This window comes from Saccopteryx leptura, chromosome 6 (assembly GCF_036850995.1).
Source record: "Saccopteryx leptura isolate mSacLep1 chromosome 6, mSacLep1_pri_phased_curated, whole genome shotgun sequence".
NCBI lineage: Eukaryota > Metazoa > Chordata > Mammalia > Chiroptera > Emballonuridae > Saccopteryx > Saccopteryx leptura.
The window spans coordinates 51,192,917-51,198,154 of NC_089508.1; positions in this window are offsets into that span (position 1 = coordinate 51,192,917).

Genomic DNA, 5,238 nt, shown 5'->3' on the forward strand with positions numbered 1-5,238 from the left:
TGGCAGTTTTACATGCTACACATTAAGACTTTTTGGATGCTTTCAAATAGTCACTCATGAAATCTTACAGAAGAATTACTGAAATATATACTATTAACTACCTGAAACAGAAACCAAAATCAAGACTTCAAGGAAATGCAGTGTATTTTTCAAAGGTGGCCTCATCTACACATATATGTTTGTATGTATATTATTTAAAAATATACAATAAATGGAACCACTTTAAAATGGAGTAAGAGCTGCCATGCCAGTGGAACTGCCTTGCATGTCTCATGTCTCAAACTTTAGAAGTGTTGCCTGACCAGGCGGTGGCACAGTGGATAGAGCGTCAGACTGGGATGTGGAGTACCCAGGTTCGAGACCCTGAGCTTGAGCGTGGGCTCATCTAGTTTAAGCAAAAGCTCACCAGCTTGGACCCAAGGTCGCTGGCTCGAGCAAGAGGTTACTCGATCTGCTGAAGGCCCACGGTCAAGGCGCATACGAGAAAGCAATCAATGAACAACTAAGGTGTCGCAGCGAAAAACTAATGATTGATGCTTCTCATCTCTCTCTCCGTTCCTGTCTGTCTGTCCCTGTCTATCCCTCTCTCTGTCATTGTAATAAAATAAATTCATTAATTAATTTTAAAAAAACTTTGGAAGTGTTAAAACAGGGCAAAATAACCTTTGGACTGGGCCTAAAGCAACCTTGTGTCCCAAAGAACTATTGGCAAGAATGACAAGAAAGCAAGTATCATGACTACTGAACTGATGACTATCAGACTGAAAATTAAAACATGTTTAGAATTAGTGTCACTATGTTATATTATCTGCAACAATAGGAATGTCTTCCTTCTATAGACGTACTTGTTCCCTTCCCTTTCTCATAAATACCCTTTGCCTTTGTCTAGTGATTGGAACATTATTTGGGCTTCTGCCTGAATCAATACATCCTGAATGACTATTCTTTTTTATCTCAAATAAATGCTCATTGCCTCTCATTTTGAAAGGCCTTTAATTATTAGGTTAAAAATATGTTCACGTACATGTGTGTATGTGTGAACATCCCACATGTTGATCTTACAAAATGAAGTTGACATACTTCCATTGAATCTGGGCAGAACTTTGTAACTGCTACAACCAAATGCAGCGGAAGTGACAATGATTTCTGAAGTTTAGACATAAAAAGCAATATGGCTTCTACCTGGCTCTTCCTGTCTCTGTGAAACGTGCCCTTGGAACTCAGCCTCTACTACCTTGCTATACTATGAGGAAGGCCAGGCTACATGAGGGTTCATGTGTGGGGTACTAGTTAATAGCCGCAGCCAGGGCCCCCAGCTGACTGACAGCCAGCACCAACTATAGGTGAACATGCCTTCAGATGATTAAAGCCAAGCTGGAGCTTTTGAGTCTTCTACTGAGGTCTCAGAAAAACATAGAGTATAGACAAGCCACCCTGCCTGTACCCTGTCTAAACTGCATAGAAACTGCAAAGGATAGTAAGAGAGTATTATTTTAAACCATTATGTTTTGGGGTAATTTGTGCAGCCATAGTAACTGAAACATGCAGTATACATGAAAACCACTTAAACTCAGAGAAATCAATATAATTATCATAAACATAGTGAAAACTTGAATATCAAAATCAAAACCAGTTTTTAAAAAAAAGATCTATTTAGTTTTTTAGTTTTTTCTGAAGCTGGAAACTGGGAGGCAGTCAGACAGACTCCCGCATGCGCCCAACCGGGATCCACCTGGCACGCCCACCAGGGGGCGATGCTCTGCCCATCTGGGGCGTTGCTCTGCTGCGACCAGAGCCACTCTAGCGCCTGAGGCAGAGGCCACAGAGCCATCCCCAGCGTCCAGGCCATCTTTGCTCCAATGGAGCCTTGGCTGCGGGAGGGGAAGAGAGAGACAGAGAGGAAGGAGCGGGGGTGGGGGGGGTGGGGGGGGTGGAGAAGCAGATGGGCGCTTCTCCTGTGTGCCCTGGCCGGGAATCGAACCCGGGACTTCCGCACGCCAGGCCAACGCTCTACCACTGAGCCAACCGGCCAGGGCCCTATTTAGTTTTTTAAAAGAGAATGATAACCTGAGCCTTTAATGGAGAGGCATGAAAGTAGAGAACTGGAAAATGCCTCATCTTATTTTTTTTAACTAACTGGTTGATTTTAGAGAGGCAGAGAGAAAGGGAAAGGGTATGAGGGACAGAGAGAGAGAGAGAACCATTCATTCATTGTTCCACTTAGCTGTGCATTCACTAGTTGCTTCCTGTGTGCCCTGACCAGGGATAGAACCCGCAACCCTGAGAGTTCAGAACGATACTCTAACCGACTGAGCTAACCAACCATAGCCTTCCCACCTTATCTTGTAAGGAAGCAAAAATTACAGATTTATCTGGGGTCTGATAGTTAGAGAAATGTGGGTTCAAGAAAGTTTTTAAGCAATTTTGAAGGTGTCAAAGAATTAAAATAGGCTATACTCCTTCCAACTCACAGAAAATAAAAACAAATCATTGTGCATATCACAGAAGACATAATGCTAAAGCAGCACAGGAAAGAGGAAGTGTAGAAACACCAAAAATGAAAATAAAGTCAAAACATGAAAATAAGACCAAACTTGCCAGAATAAATATAAATGCATTGTACTCTCCCACTAAAAGCCAGACTCTCCAATCAAGTTAATACAATGTAATTACTACAATGCATCCATATAACTGTAGTATATAAGATAAAGCTAAATAAAACTATTCTCTTTCCATCCATAGCATTTGCACAGTAGGCCAGCACACCTTCCAGCCCCCTCAGCAGTCCCACCTTGCTCCCTGTCCGCGGGTGCTGAGTGTTAGCCTCCAGATGGACGTGGGCAGACTCAGCCTAATGGAAGGGCCGCGGCTGACAGAAGTGACCACCTCCGAAAGCTATACCTGTGGAATAGGAGGTGCTGCTCACTTTTCTGACGCAGCAACCCCGAACAGTGAGTGGGGGTGAGATCTTCCACCTACAGATTTTGTATTTCCTGTCAGAGGTCCTGGGCCAGTTTAGAGAGCAAAGCATGTGTGGGCTACTGACCATGTGACTCTGTCCAGACCCACTGGCATGGCATTGAGGAACATTCCTCCTGGACCCCTGCCAACAATTTGACACTTTTTCTGAAAGGCGCTAAGTTTTTGTCTTTTTCTATGTCTTAATTAGCTTTTAAATTGAGAAGCTGGAAGATGGTATATAACAAGGAAGATTGTTCTAATGATATCTTAACTCTTTTTTTTTAACTCTTTTTTTTTAAAGGTGAGAGGAGGGGAGATATAGTAAGGCAGACTCCTGCATGCACATGCACCTGGAGGGGGATCCACCTGGCAAGCACCATCTGGAGCCAATGCTCCAACTAAGCTATTTTTAGCGCCTGAAGCTGATGCGCTTCAACAGAGCTAACCTCAGCACCTGGGCCACGTTTGAACCAATCGAGCCACTGGCTGTGGGAAGGGAAGAGTGAGAGAAGGGGAGGAAGGAAGGGGGAAGAAGCAGGTGGTCACTTCTCCTTTGTGCCTTGACTGAGAATTGAACTTGGGATGTCCATGTGTGGGGCTGTTGCTTTATCACCGAGAATTAAGGGCCCATCTTAATTCTAAAATCCTATTATCTGTCATTTTTAACAGAAGATGCTTTTTAAAAAATGTGTCTATTAAACATCAGGTGTTGGCTTCTTGCCCTGGGGAGGTAGGTGCTCAGGATCTGGGCAGGGGCAGGGGAGGCAAGCAAGTAAAAACTAACTCTAGGCCCTGGCCTGTTGGCTCAGTGGTAGAGCATCGGCCTGGTGTGCAGGAGTCCCGGGTTCGATTCCCAGCCAGGGCACACAGGAGAAGCTCCCATCTGCTTCTCCACCCCTCCCCCTCTCCTTCCTCTCTGTCTCTCTCTTCCCCTCCCGCAGCCAAAGCTCCATTGGAGCAAAGTTGGCCCAGGCACTGAGGATGGCCCTGTGGCCTCTGCCTCAGGCACTAGAATGGCTCTGGTTGCAATAAAGCAACGCCCCAGATGGGCAGAGCATCACTCCCTGGTGAGCATGCTGGGTGGATCCCGGTCGGGCAGATGCGGGAGTCTGTCTGACTGCCTCCCCGTTTCCAACTTCAGAAAAATACAAACAAACAAACAAACAAACAAAAAACTAACTCTAATACCAGGCAGGAGAAAATAAATGCTAAATATAGGTGCTGGGTGGTAAGAACAGGGAAGAGGAAGCAATGAATGCTGACAGAACAATGAGAGAAGGCTTTATGGCTAGTTTGCAGGGCTTGCCAGGAGCCCACAATAGTAACTATAAATGGAGAAAACTGCCCACATGCCCAAAGTGCCGTCAGCAGGTAGAGCCCAGGCCGTCCAGGGGCAGTTGAGCCACTCTGAGGGGAAGGCCCCTTCCCCTGGGGCAGAGAGGTAGTGACCCTTGGCAGGGGCAGGGGAGGAGGTGGATGAAATGGGTCACATTTTTCCGGGGGGAAGTAGTGGCCCAGGATGAGGCTGCATGATGCAGGAAACCCAAGCCCTGCGGATGCCGAGGGTTCTGACAGTTACCTACGGTGAAACAGTGGTAATGACCAGAAGGGCAAGTGTGGGCATTTTCTTAGTCGCAGGTTGGGGCAGGTGCTGGTTGGGTGCAACCCCAGGAAGTATGGGTGCGGTCTCAGCTAAAAGGGGAGGAGGAAGCCAGCACTGTCCTTTCAGTGCCAGGCACTCCAGAGTATTCTAATCTTTGTAACTGCAAATATTTATTGAGCACCTGCTATGTGCCAAACACTAGAGGTGCAGTGGTAAACAAACAGACAGACAGACAAAAATCCTGCTCCTCGGGCACAAATATTTGACATAATTTTAGTGATAGGCACTTATCACCAGTATTAAGTGCTGTGAAGAAAAATTAAAAGGAAAAAATGAAAGGGAATGCTACTGTTAAGAAGTGGGTAGGGAAGGCCTCCTTGAAGAGGTGATATCTGAGCAGAGACCTGAATTAGCAAGAGTATGAGCCTTTCACTTAGCGAGGTTTCCAGGTCTGAAGAAAAAACACACCTCAGAGAAGGGCAGTGGCTTTCCCTAGATTACAGAATTCCTAAGACATCTCCAGGAAAGGATGTTCCTCCTGCGATTCTGGATCAAGTGATGCACTCAGACGGAGCACCTGACCCTCAGGCCCTTCATTTACAAGTAGCTGTGGTCTCACAGACCCTTAGACCAACCTACTTGGTACTGTGGTAGGCAGTTAGACAGGCGAGCAG